Consider the following 15235-nt stretch of genomic DNA (forward strand, 5'->3'; position numbering starts at 1 on the left):
ATGGAGGAGCCTGGTGGGCTGCCGTCTATGGGGTCGCACAGAGTCAGACACGACTGAAGCGACTTAGCAGCAGCAGCAGCAGCAGCAGCAGCATTGAAACCACTCTCAGTTCATAAGCCTAAAAAATATAGTTAGTATGTAGCGATCCTTGTACATATTCTATAGCAGTAGAATATACATCTAGATGAATTCTGTCCAGTGGAAATAAAATAAGAGCCACATGTGTAAATTAAAGTTTTCCAATAGCCATTCGAAAAGAGTAAAATGAAACATGTGAAATTCATTTTAATATCATATTTTATTGAACCCATATATCCCAAGTATTCTCATTCCAATATGTGATCAATATACAAATCATTAATGAGGTATTTTATATCTTTGGTGCTAAGTCTCTATTCTGACTAGCTGTATTTCAAGTGCTCAAGAGCCACATGTGGCCAGTGGCTACCTTACTGGGAAATGAAGCTTTAGATCAGCTGTCCCCAACCTTTTTGGCACCAGGACTGGCTATATGGAAGACAATTTTTCCATGGACCCGGTGGAGGAGAGATGATTTGGGGATGATTCAAGCACATAACACTTACTGTGCACTTTATTTCTATTATTGTTATTATATCACCTCCAACCCAGATCATCAGGCATTAGATCCTAGAGGTCAGGGACCTCTCTGCTCTCGATCATCAAAAGGAGGTTAAAAATCATTAAGTAAAGTTACCTCTAGTCCAGTTTTATTTGACTCATTATTGTTTAGTTTCTACCTTAATTGTATACACTATTACCCTAAAAATTAAGGTTCTATGTAAACAGGAATCTATTCTCAGCTGATAAAGTCAAGCTATAATGAATTTCTTTTTGTAAGATCAAAGTTCAAGGATATTTCTATGGTTCACAAGTGTTCTCAAGATTTTGTATTATAGTTAACAAAATGTTCCATAAAAAGTTAAAAGTGAGTAACATGGATTAGTAGTAAAGTGAGAAACACTGGGCTGGAAGAAGCACAAGCTGGAATCAAGATTGCCAGGAGAAATATCAATAACTTCAGATATGCAGATGACACCACCCTTATGGCAGAAAGGGAAGAGGAACTAAAAAGCCTCTTGATGAAAGTGAAAGAGGAGAGTGAAAAAGTTGGCTTAGAGCTCAACATTCAGAAAACGAAGATCATGGCATCTGGTCCCATCACTTCATGGGAAATAGATGGGGAAACAGTGGAAACAGTGTCAGACTTTATTTTGGGGGGCTCCAAAATCACTGCAGATGGTGACTGCAGCCATGAAATTAAAAGACGCTTACTCCTTGGAAGGAAAGTTATGACCAACCTAGATGGGCTATTCAAAAGCAGAGACATTTCTTTGCCAACAAAGGTCCGTCTAGTCAAGGCTATGGTTTTTCCTGTGGTCATGTATGGATGTGAGAGTTGGACGGTGAAGAAAGCTGAGCACTGAAGAATTGATGCTTTTGAACTGTGGTGTTGGAGAAGACTCTTGAGAGTCCCTTGGACTGCAAGGAGATCCAACCAGTCCATTCTGAAGGAGATCAGCCCTGGGATTTCTTTGGAAAGAATGATGCTAAAGCTGAAACTCCATTACTTTGGCCACCTCATTTGAAGAGTTGACTCATTGGAAAAGACTCTGATGCTGGGAGGGATTGGGGGCAGGAGGAGAAGGGGATGACAGAGGATGAAATGGCTGGATGGCATCACTGACTCGATGGACATGAGTCTGAGTGAACTCCGGGAGATGGTGATGGACAGGGAGGCCTGGTGTGCTGTGATTCATGGGGTCGCAAAGAGTCGAACACAACTGAGCGACTGAACTGAACTGAGCTATGTTTGATTGGTCTTCAGGCAAAAATAATTTGCCGAATAAGAATCTTTACTATGGATATCTAGTAATTGTGCAATTCTACTTATAGAAATTTATCCTAAGGAAAGAAATTTAAATGTATGTATTAAATTCTTTGTCTACAAAAATATTTACTTCACCACTGTGTATAAGAAAATAAAATTGTAGACAATGTAAATGTCCAACAATATGAGAATGATTACATCAACTGTGATACAATAGACTATGATTCAAATATTCAAAATTATTTTGTGGATAATATGTATTGACAAGGTATTTCTGTATTTTGTTTGATGAATGAAATTGGTTACTTTTTTTTTTAAGTATACACATATATACAGTTTATGATGTTCTCATGGCAAACATACTGGGGTGGTTTGCCATTCCCTCCTCCAGTGGATCACGTTTTGTCAGAACTCAACCACTATGACCTGTCCATCTTGGGTGGCCCTACACGGCACGGCTCATAGCTTCACTGAGTTATGCAAGCCCCTTCACCACAACAAGGCAGTGATCTGTGAAGGCGATGGCATGCTGTAGTTCATCATGTTGCAAAGAGCTGGACACAACTGGGTGACTGAATAACAACAACAGTATATATATAAAAACATAAAAAACTGACAGAATATGTGCTGTGATGTTAGGGACTCTGTGTCATAGAATTACCACTAGTTTTTCCTTTTTGCATTCAGTTCAGTTCAGTAGCTCAGACATGTCCGACTCTTTGCAACCCCATGAATCACAGCACACCAGGCCTCCCTTTCCATCACCAACTCCCAGAGTTCATTCAGACTCACGTCCATCGAGTCGGTGATGCCATCCAGCCATCTCATCCTCTGTCGTCCCCTTCTCCTCCTGCCCCCAATCCCTCCCAGCATCAGAGTCTTTTCCAATGAGTCAACTCTTCGCATGAGGTGGCCAAAGTAATGGAGTTTCAGCTTTAGCATCATTCTTTCCAAAGAAATCCCAGGGCTGATCTCCTTCAGAATGGACTGGTTGGATCTCCTTGCAGTCCAAGGGACTCTAAAGAGTCTTCTCCAACACCTCAGTTCAAAAGCATCAATTCTTCAGCGCTCAGCTTTCTTCACAGTCCAACTCTCACATCCATACATGACCACAGGAAAAACCATAGCCTTGACTAGACGGACCTTTGTTGGCAAAGTAATGTCTCTGCTTTTGAATAGTCCATCTAGGTTGGTCATAACTTTCCTTCCAAGGAGTAAGCGTCTTTTAATTTCATGGCTGCAATCACCATCTGCAGTGATTTTGGAACCCCCAAAAACAAAGTCTGACACTGTTTCCACTGTTTCCCCATCTATTTCCCATGAAGTGATGGGACCAGATGCCATGATCTTCGTTTTCTGAATGTTGAGCTCTAAGCCAACTTTTTCACTCTCCTCTTTCACTTTCATCAAGAGGCTTTTTAGTTCCTCTTCCCTTTCTGCCATAAGGGTGGTGTCATCTGCATATCTGAAGTTATTGATATTTCTCCCGGCAATCTTGATTCCAGCTTGTGCTTCTTCCAGCCCAGCATTTCTCATGATGTACTCTGCATATCAATTAAATAAGCAGGGTGACAATATACATCCTTGACGTACTCCTTTTCCTATTTGCATATTTGCATTTAAATTTTTCTCCAATATCTGTTATTTGATAAAACAAAATCAATAATTTAAAAAATATATAGATATATTCTCTATTATCTTTGTAGAAAGAGAATTAACAAAGAAACTGATTGTATACTTGGGTTCCTTCTTTGACCCAAGGAACCCAAATGTACATCTTATCAAGGAGGAAACCAGCACAGAATTTAGCTGGAATAACTAAAATACTAATAAGTCAGTTGTTTGGAGAAAAAATACCCTTATAGATTCACGGATGTCAGGAATCCATGCCACAAGTAAGAGCTCAGGCAGCCAAATAAATAAATAAATATTTTTTTTAAAAAAGGAACAAGCCAGTGATAGGAGCAAAATCAAATATAGCTCAAAAATAATGTGTTGAGCAGAAGAAGTGTGCATCCTACATGCTGACGTCTATGTAATATTCTACCACAAGTATACCAAGTTATAATGACAGGGTGGATTCAAAACAGCTGGATAGCCATGGGCAGCTGTCTAGACGGAGGCATGAGGAAGGGTGAGTGATATCTGAATTGTTCCATAGATCAGCTGAGGCGGTGGTTCTATTATTGGAAATTTTCATCAAATGTTATTGGACTGAGCACTTATAACGTGTGCATATATAAATGATAAAATAAGTTTGAAATTAAAATTTTAAGAAGGAGTAAGAGGGCAGTGATCACTTTTATTCAGACTGTAGTTACAACCTGTGCTTGTGTGATGGCTTCTGGTCTCTTCAACCTATTTTACAGGTACAGGTATTTTAACTCCCTGTTCATGCTCAGGATGAACAATGGAGAGTCTCCTGATGACCATTTTCACTGAAGAGCTGGTATTAAGTGAAAATATAGATGAGGATTTGCAGTCCACTCACACTTCTCCGTCATTTCTGCAATCATTTTATGAATTTTTGGCAGGTGTTCAATGGGGACGAGTGATTTTTCAAAGGGTAAACAATTAGTATATAAGATTCAGCACATTACACACATTTCATGGTCTCTTTATTCATCTTGAATTTGATAATCTCTGGAAATTTTGAATTGAGGGGGTTTTGGTTACTTTCCAATGACATTTAACCGTTAGACTTAAAAATACAGAAGAAAGCATTATAAGTTTTATCCAAAATGATTATGGCCATCATTTGAATAAAATACAGATTTCGTAAGCTGTAAAGCATATCATTACTACATACTGGCCTAAGTAAGGTTTGGTTCACAAACTATAGAGCTCTAACCAAGTCATTAAATCTATCTAAAAGGGCCTCATTTGAGAAGCAATAAAATTTTTAATCATTTTATTATTAAAAGAGTGTTTAATATGTAGCTAATTAAATGCCAAAGGCAGGTTATCTGAGTTTAACCTTCAAAAAGAAAATGATGTATCAAAGTCTGCCTCTGGCATCATGGGATAGAAATGTCATCCTCGTAATCATTGCGTGACAACTAGCGGGTGGCCTTTTCTCGAGCTATAGTTAAATTACCTGATTAAATTAATAGCCATTTGGATGTTTTAGGAACTGCACAGACCTATACTAAATGAAAATTAGGTCCATTACATTTTCTGAGTGGGCTAGATAGACTCTAAAATAAAACACGTATGCCATTGCCCACATTACTTAGATTAAGCAATTAAAAGCTCTTTCTAAAAAGCGACTAATTCCCTATAAAGTACAGGCAACTGGATTTATACTAATGACCAGAGGTAGGGTTTTTTTTTCCTGCTTATTTTTCCCTATCCTCAGACAAATTCTGTTTCTTTTAAAATAAAACATTAAATTTGAACCTATTGCCTAAATATGTAGCCAGATAGCTACTTGTAACTATATTTCTACAAGGCAAGGAATAATAATTACACATAAGTAAAACAGTAAATTAGAAAGTAAAATAGAAAATCATCCTAATTGGGAATCCACCAAATCCTTATTGAAGCATTCTAAGTAACAGTTTTTAAATAGTCTTGAATGTTTGGAAAGGATACAGAAAGAATTAATGCCTTCTTTCCTTACTATGTTAATTCTTTCATATGAAATCTGAAACGTCAAGTAATTAAATGTCAGAAAATGCAAACAACATATTTATTAACTTGCTTAAGAAGTAAGCTACTATCTTCTCCACATGCCTCCAGTTGCAAATGAATTCAGACTGTGCGTGAATTTTAAGGACAAAAAGTGTGGTCACTGCTATGTGCTGAGTACCCAGAATAGCATCTAACACCTAATAGGTATTCTGTAAACATTTGTTGGATTGAAGGCAAGCCTGAAATATTTTCTCAGTTTTAATTAATGACATTTATTTAAAAGTCATATTGATATAGCATGATCCCTTATTTTCATAGAATGCTGTAAATTCAATATTTGGCAAGGAATTTTTAGTCCAGTGCCATTTGATAGGCAACTATTGAATAAGTGAACTGCATGGATGTGGGGGCTTCCTTTATTTATAATTAAGATTTTGCTTAGCTTCATTTCATTTCATACTTATCAAAGATACAAGGTTGTATCCTATGCAGAGACTTTAAGGGTTCAAAATAGATACAAACTCAACAATATTTCTTAGAATCCTTCTTGTAGCTATAAAGCTTAGATCTACTATAACATCTGGTACTATTTACAGATAAATTTCAGCTGTGATATGTTCATTATGTTTTAAACATTAAACAGAAAGAACCAAGGCAGCAATGATATGAATGTGTAAACAAATCACTCTTTGGGAATTAACAGTGCTTATATCATAATTTGGTTGAATGTGAGTCAGTCTTTATTCATTGAATCCTCATTTATTGGGAGGCTTATGATGTGTTTGCATTGCACTAGACACTTTGTAGAAATGCAAAGAGTAATAAAACAATGCCTTACTCTTGTGTAAATAAATAATCAACCCTGAATATGAAAGAGTAATCAAAAATGTACATGAGCAAAATGAGAAATGTGGTCAAAGTACAATGACTAGAGTGAGACAGAAAGGATGAACTGTTCCATGGATGGTGGAGGTAAGCTGGGAACACAGTCAAAAAAGAAAACAATGTCCAGAATGATTATATGACAAAATGAAGATGGAAACTTTTTCATGATTACGTCAAATCCAAAAATATACCCTAATCCTATGGTTTTATTTTGTTACAACCTGCTGATCATTTTTGGATGGCTAGCCAAGAAATCAAAACCTTTGAGTGACTTTGGTTGTTTGCTGATTTTCAGAAGTATTTTGTATGTGTTTTATGGGGAAAAGGGTTTCCCAGGTAGCTCAGTGGTAAAGGATCTGCCTGCCAATGCAGGAGACTTAAGGCTTGATTCCTAGGTCAGGAAGATCCCCTGGAATAGGAAATGGCAACCCACTTCAGTATTCTAGTCTGGAGAATCCCACAGACCGTGGAGTCTGGTGGGCTACAGTCCGTAGGGTCATAAAGAGTTGGACAGGACTGAACGACTGACTGAGCACACAGGTATGGGGGAAAGAGAAGAAACTCTGAAATAAATCTCTGCAATTCATAAAACTATTGTTCGATGTTCATATTGAACAGTAAAACTTTCTCTCATCTTATCATCGTGATTCTGTTTGCCTATTTGTGAATCTGTCAAAAGATTTAGTGATTCCTAATGATTTTACAAGTTGATTTGACAAGGGCAATGATGAAGGAATTGTGTTATCTCTTTTTCTTTTAGTGATCACCTCCATAATTACTCCATATCATGCTCTAAGTTGTCTTTGAAAAGTTCTGCCTAATAGAAGAGTTTCCTCCCACAGTTCAGTGAAAGCAACTGCTAGGTGTTACATCAGATTTTTTTTTTTAACCTGATCACCTAGCTCACAAGTCAAGGCTGAATAGTGTCTGTTGAATGAATAATAAATAAAAAATTAACATCAGATGAATAAATAATTGGCATGTTCTTGAATTCTGGCTGCACATAAAAGATGTTTTATAGGTATTAGCTATAGTGACTCACTTGTAGAACTGGAAGAGAATATTAGAGATGATCATTTCTTTTATAACTAAAACTCACTCCTCCCATCCCCCCACCACTATCAATTTATGCGGTGGAAAGTCAGAGAAAAGGTAGTGTCTGTTCTTTTTAAAGGAACATTAGGTACTTGGGAAGTTTGGGCTTTCACACTTAAAAAATTCATTAACTTGGAGGAAAAAAGCATAGGGTATAAAGAAAGATGGAACTGTTACTTTTGCTTGTTCTAAAATAAAAGTAGTCTGAAGTTTTCCTTTGAATGTTATAGTATGGCTCTATAAACTGTAGAAGTCATCCATATCTATGATGATTCAAAAAGTGTTTTGAAGAGCTATATATACAGATTGTAAAAATAGAATAAAGCAAGCAAAATCTTCACTTTACAACTGATTGTGTTGGTCAAGAATTTTGAATCTTTTTATAATTATAAAATGTCAGCATGAATGTTAGTATTTGATTTACTGGCATTCTCATCCTTCCTCACACAAGTATATAGGGATTTTTAAAAATCATAGGATGTCTCACATTTTTGAAGCTAAAAGTGTCCTAATGTTATCTGTTTCAAGGCACATCCCTTTGGAGCTAAAAGTTACCTGATACTACCTATTCCAATCCACATTCCCCTCTTAAAAACAAATGTTGAAGAAAAAAAAAACAATGAAACTTAAATCAAGAAGTCAGCTTAGGGACTTCCCTATTGGTCCTGTGGTTAAGACTCCACCCTTGTACTGCAGGGTGCATGACGTCAATCCCTGGTTGGGGAACTAAGATCCTGCATGCAGCACAGTGCTGCCAGGATAGTAACAATTATAAAAATTAGTATTAGATTTATTATAATAATTATGTTATATTTATTATTTATTATAATACTTATAATTATTGTTGTTATTATATTTTAAAAAACACTTTTAAGAGTTCACTAATAACAGAACTTGCCTTCCTTTTTTAATTAAGTAAAAATATAATTGAAATTTTAAAGCTTTAATTTGAAATTAGGTAACAGGCCATTATTTTGACCCTTTAAGTTCCAGGGAGCACTCTCAGCATTATCAGAACTTACAGTAAATATTCTGTCTTTAAATCTGTTACTCAGTTGACATGGCTTGAGATTTCTGCTAGTTTTAAGCAGGAGCCCTTGCTTCAGCTTCTGAACTTTTCTTTGCCTCAGTGTCTTCTCATAGGAAGTAAGTGCTTCAGCTTCAGTCTCCAAGGTCCCTGCCAGTATTTCTTCTCTGATTATAGCTTCTGTTGGATTTTTCTTCTACAAAATATTTCTTTTCTTATCCTCAAAATGGGTGAGAGTTAAAACCTATTTTCAGTATTTATCTTGGAAGTGTTCCATCCACTGAGCTGCCGTTTGATTATCCAAAACTTTCTAGGAATTTCTCTCTTAAAGTGACTTTTGAGAGTTAGAATCCATAATGAACATAGGGGATGAGCAAGTTTAACAACCGCCAAGGCGCAGGTCATGACCGCCTAAAAGGATCATGACGCGCATGCCTGACTGCTCAGTTGCATCCAATTCTTTGCGACCCCATGGACTGTAGCCCACCAGGCTCCTCTGTCCTTGGAATTTTCCAGGCAAGAATACTGGAATAAGCTGCTATTTCCTCTTCCAGGGGATCTTCTTAACCCAGGGATCAAAATTCCATTCCTGCATTGCAAGCAGATTCTTTACTGCTGAGCCATTGGGGAAGACGCAATGACATACATACTGGTAGTAAATATCCAAGTAAAGATGCCACAAACAACAAACATTTACTGGGAAGCTACTCTAAGTTCAGAGCTCATTTCCTTTTACTTAATTTCTGCAATGATCTCATCTATATGTGGACTTGAAACTACCATGTGCATCATTAATTCATCACACGTCGTCCCTCTGAGCCCTGGATCTGCACATATTGGAAAGAATGTCCACATGTTTGTTCCATGGGCACCTCAAATACACCAAGTCCACATTATCCTTTCCACCCACCTTCTAGTCTCTCCCAACATTTCTCACCCATGTAAATAGGGCTATTACACCCTCCACCTTCTAATGCAATAAACGTGAAGGATCCTGAGGATAAGAAAAATGGAATTAGAAAAGCAGCGGTAGAGACTGGAAGATGGAGAGACAGGTGGGAAGGCAGGCAAAAGAGTTTGACCAGGCATGATAGGGTAAAAAGGTTTGGAATGGGAAATAGGCATGACCACTTCATAAACGAATGAATGAATGAAGAGCTGTGTGCATGTAATTTATGTGTGTGTGGTTTATTAAGAAAAATAAGACAAAGAAGAAATGCTGAAGGAAAGCACATTGATGCACTAACTCTTAAGTCACCTAAACCACATGTTGTCATTAATTCTTTTTTTAACAAGTTCATAGAAAGGGTAGGCTCACCCTACCCTTTCTATAAAAGGGTGCTGCTGATGATGCTAAGTTGCTTCAGTTGTGTCCGACTCTGTGCCACCCCATAGATAGCAGCTCACCAGGCTCCTCCTTCCCTGGGATTCTCCAGGCAAGGACACTGGAGTGGGTTGCCATTTCCTTCTCCAATGCATGAAAGTGAAAAGTGAAAGTGAAGTTGCTCAGTCATGTCTGACTCTTCGCAACCCCATGGACTGTAACCCACCAGGCTCCTCCGTCCATGGGATTTTCCATGGTGAGGAGAAGGTAAAATCTGAAAATTGCAACCATTTCCAAACTAATCATGGCTTGGCTGAATGTGGTTTGAAGCAAGGAACAACAATGAAACATCCTTTCATTTACTGGAGACTCTTCTTTCTGAGGAAGGTTAGGAATTTTGTCCTCACTTGGCAAGTTTTGTGATGACTTTTTCAAAAGGCTTGGTGTATCGTATTCAGTTCTTTTTCCCTGTATCAAACCATTTGCTGACATGTCCAAGAAAGCGATATCGGCACGCTGATCATTTTGTAGAGAATCAAATATGTTTCTCTGCCAGTTTATCAGTAGATATGAATTTTAAGGTGCATTTTATACTTTATTATCAAAAATTACCACATATGATTTCAAGTGTCACTCCCACACTTGTAATTCTCAGAATGATAAGAGGAGCCTGTCTCTTTCATACCTTGAGAGTTGTTAGTTTTATGTTCCTTACTTGATCATAATCTCTGGGGAAGCAAAGGCCATGCCTCACTCATAATCTATGAGCTAAAATTAGAGCAAAACTAATGCAATTTCCACTCCAAGAAGTTTATCATAGAATACATGGAGAACCATATGTGTAAACAGACCATCATGCAAGTATTAGTCAGTTCAGTTCAGTTCAGTCGCTCAGTTGTGTCCGACTCATTGCGACCCCATAAATCGCAGCAGGGTCTCAAATTTGGCCATGCATGAGAATCACCTGGATGCTGTGTTAATTCACATATTACTGGGGCCCCACCACCAGAATTGCTAATACAGTAGGTGTTAGGTTGTAATAAGGAAAAACTTCTATATTCTATTACAAGTTAATCACTTCCTATAAGCTTAAATTCTACATAATGGTCTACCTCCAGAAATCCTGCCTCCCAAGTAATGAGGGTTAAGGAAAAATACCTTGTATAGCTCACAGGAAACATCCTGACCTGTGAATGGCTACAGGAAGAAAGAAATTAGCACATACTCTAAAGAGTGTGGCTGGAACCAGGACTTCACTCCCCTTCTCTTTTAGTATAAAAGAAGCCTGAATTCCAACAAGGGGAAGATGATTCTTCAGGACACTAGTTCACCACCTTCTCAATCTGCTGCCTTTCCAAATAAAGTCACCATGCGTTGCCCCAATAACCCTTCTCTCGATTTACTAACCTGTCATACCATGTTTGGACTTGGTAACAGGGTGATGCTACCAAGACTTTGCATTTTTAACGAGTGATGCTGATTCTCCCGGTCTGGGAACCACACTTTGAGAAGACTAAAATACGGTGTCAGTGGTGGCAGGTGAGCTTATATTTACTCCTCAAGAATCATATGATGGTAGGACTGACTTAAAATTTTAGAATTGAAAGGGAATTCTGAGATCTTCTTATTTAATCTCCCAAATATTATGTAACACAAGTCAATAGTGGTAGAACTTGAGCTTGATACTCCAAAACCAACTTCTGTCCACCGTCTTCTCTGCTTCTCAGATAAGGTTTCCCATATCTGGTACAATCCCTCACTGGCACCCTGCCTTTGCGTCGCCCATGTAAAATAGCTACAGCGGAAATAATTAAGGAATAGTGGAAATCATTAAGTTCTGTGTCTATAGCGATCTCAGATGTTGCTTATGGATTTTATTCCATCAGTAGAAATTACAGAAAAAAATACACATGCATTAGTTTGATTTTGATCTCTTTGCTCCACTTTTAGAAGAAAAAAAAATGAGTATGAAAATGTGTTCTTTCTGAGATTTTTCTCCCAGGTGTTTCCCTCTTTATTTCTCAGGTAAAGTGGGCTGCCATCTGAATAGGAATATAAGGCCCCCTGGCCTTTTTCACCCGCCGTTATGCAGAGTCAGTTTTCCACCAGTTAGGATTTAGTGCATCTTTGGTGAAGCCTGACAGGTACACTGAGGGTCGGTAGAGAGAGGTTGGAGGAAGGTAAGAGGGCTAAGAAAGCAGCCGTCTAATTTACAGTCTTCAGGACCATAAGAGCACAGCAAGCAGGTAAGGTCGAGGGCGCTGTTACGGGGGCTAGCCAGGCCTCCACAAACCACAGAGTTTTATCTCATTATCCTGTGACCTGCATCGCAGCGCACAAAAGGCCCGCTCTAGGGCCAGAGCTAATCTACTCTGACAGAACAGGACAACAACTGCAGAACTCTGCCGCTTCCCTGCCTGATAACCAGGAGGCCAATTGCAAGCAACTGAACTACATCGCTTTGGAGAACCTTCGTGACCGATGAGGGCATCCGGAACTTATGATTGGGCTCTGACTCTGTGACTGTGTGATTGTGACCTTAGTCCTGCCTAGATGTTCAGGGCATGGGTTTGGGGTTCACATGTTGATTCTCCCATTTGTGAGCTGGATAACTTTGACTTCTGCTTCAATAAGTTGCATTTTCCTTAACTACAGGATGGTGACCAGAATAAAGACAAGCACTCAGGGCTGTTAAAAGAAAACACTAATCCATGTACGATACAGAATACGTTCCATAGGAAGCTTTTATAATTATGACAGGTAGCTCACCAGTCTGTGATACATCAGGCTGATTTACTTAGACCTGCTTATATAGTTTTTTGGTTGTCTTTACCTATTATGGGCTTTCCTGGTGGCTCAGATGGTAAAGAATCTGCCTGCAATGTGGGAGACCTGGGTTCAATCCCTGGATTGGAAAGATCCCCTGGAAGAGGGCGTGGCAACCCACTCTAGTATTCTTGCTTGGAGAATCTCATGGAGAGAGGAGCTTGACGGTCTATAGTCCATGGGGTCGCAAAGAGTCAGACGTGAATAAGTGACTAAGCACAGCAGCACATACAGTTATTTGGCTTTGTCTTTACCTGTTGTGGGCTTCCCTGGTGCCTCAGATGGTAAAGAATCTGAAGCAATGCAGACCTGGGTTCGATCTCTGGGTTAGAAAGATCCCTTGGAGAAGGGAATGGCTACCTGCTCCAGTATTCTTGCCTGGAGAATTCCCTGGACAGAGGAGCCTGGTGGACTGCAGTCCACGGGGTCACAAAAAGCTGGACACAATTGAGTGACTAACACACAATATACTTTACTTATTAAAGAGACTATCCTCAATTTCTATAGGTTAGGCTGATTAACTTGGCAGATCACAACACTGAAAAAATTCACACCTTGATCTTATCATGACTATTACTGGAATAACCAAGGAAACAATTGCAAATGTGTTCTGCAAAGGAGAGCTTAACAAAATGCGAAGTATGCATCGTTTCCTTGTAATCAGTTCTTGTCCTTCTCTTGACACAGCTCACCTCGGAATAATGTAAAAATCACAATAAAGGTAGAACTAAAGCAAAATAATTAATGTCATGTACTGTTTGATGAAACATGATATTACTTACAGCAGGTCAGAAATAATATTTCACAATAAGAAATTTCACTAACATGTAATAAATGCTACCTAGACTCTGCAAACCAACCTCCTCCTTCAGATTGGTCTGTGTATCAATGAGTTCTTCTGTTGGTAGACAAGGAAATAAAGATAGCAGTCAGCATTCATGCTTTCCTTTGTAGATTTGAAAAGAAAATGATCCGTGGGGATGTTTTTGATCTACAGTGAAACATAATATTGTGCTCAGGAGTTGACATTAGCATCATTATACTGGGGAAGGGGGGCAGGTGGAGACAGGGGCCTGCATATTTTTTGCTTGTTTCCTCTCTCATCAACTGGAAACATGACAGTGTTAGCACCTTATGTTCTATCTGGTGTATAAAAACCAAGCATCTCGGCATTTTTGAGTGATAATTCAATGGAATTAAATTACACTCATGTGACAGCTCAACTTCACTAATGAGGTAAGTTTCAGTAAACTGTTGACAGAACTGTCTGGAAGGTTTCTTTAATTTACCAACATGTAAGAACATGGGAAAACCATTAGTCAACTAGATGAAGATGAATAAGCAGTGAGGTCTAGGGATATTTTACATTAATACCTGACAACCTGAAAGCGTTTTTGTCACCTGCTCTATTTAGCCCAAGGCAGGCATAGAATTGCTGGTATCTGTTAGTGTGATTGACTTCCCAAAGTAATGAAAGGAATTACCTTGAAGAGGGCTGAGTGGGAAAAATGTCAGGGAAATTTCTTTTCCTTCCAGTTAACAGGAAGCATGTTCTTTGCAAAGCAGGAGAATGGTTGCACTAAAGTTGAAAAGAATGTTTCAAATCTTTTCAGATGGCTACAAGAACACTTTTCATTTTTCAGATGCTTTGCTGCTGTTGCTGCTGCTAAGTCGCTTCAGTTGTGTCCGACTCTGTGCAACCCCATAGACGGCAGCCCAGCAGGCTCCCCCATCCCTGGGATTCTCCAGGCAAGAACACTGGAGTGAGTTGCCATTTCCTTCTCCAATGCATGACAGTGAAAAGCGAAAGTGAAGTCGCTCAGTCGTGTCTGACTCCTAGCGACCCCACTGACTGCAGCTTACCAGGCTCCTCCGTCCATGGGATTTTCCAGGCAAGAGTACTGGAGTGGGGTGCCATTTCCCTCTCCATCAAATGCTTTGAGCTTGTCCTTATAGATGAAAAAAATTTGTATGTATTTCTAGCCTGGTGTTGATTGGGAATAATGTAAGGTTATCCTTGTGCAACTAAGTAATTTATTCCAGAAAAGAAAGAAAACATAGGAAACATGGAAGAGCAGTAAACAGGAGACAAGAAAATATGCTTACAAGGCATCAAATGTTTATTGAAACCAAGCTCTAGTTAAGATTAGAAGGCCATGAAATCATTTGCATTCTTTGAAAATTGTCCTGAAACTAATGTTCTTGAGGTGTCTGACAAGCAATATGTTTAAAGAGAAAAAGTAAACTGTCTAAATGGGTAAACATAGCAACCATTAGGGGGCGCTACAGATTCCAAAATAGGTACTTATGTACCAAATCTACCAATTTCAGTAGCCTCAGAGACAAAGAACAGGCACTTATGGTGACCAAAAGGGAAAAGTCAGGCAGGATAAATTAGGAATTTGGGATTAAAATATACACAGTACTATATATAAAATTGATAATTGGCAAGGACCTACTATCTAGTACAGGGAACCATATTAGCATCTTATAATAACCTATAATAGAAAGGAATCTAAAAAACAATCAATATGTAGGTGTATGTATAACTCAATCACTTTGCTGTAGGCCTAATGCTAACACAACTTGTAAATCA

This window comes from Bos javanicus, chromosome 16, assembly GCF_032452875.1.
Source record: "Bos javanicus breed banteng chromosome 16, ARS-OSU_banteng_1.0, whole genome shotgun sequence".
NCBI lineage: Eukaryota > Metazoa > Chordata > Mammalia > Artiodactyla > Bovidae > Bos > Bos javanicus.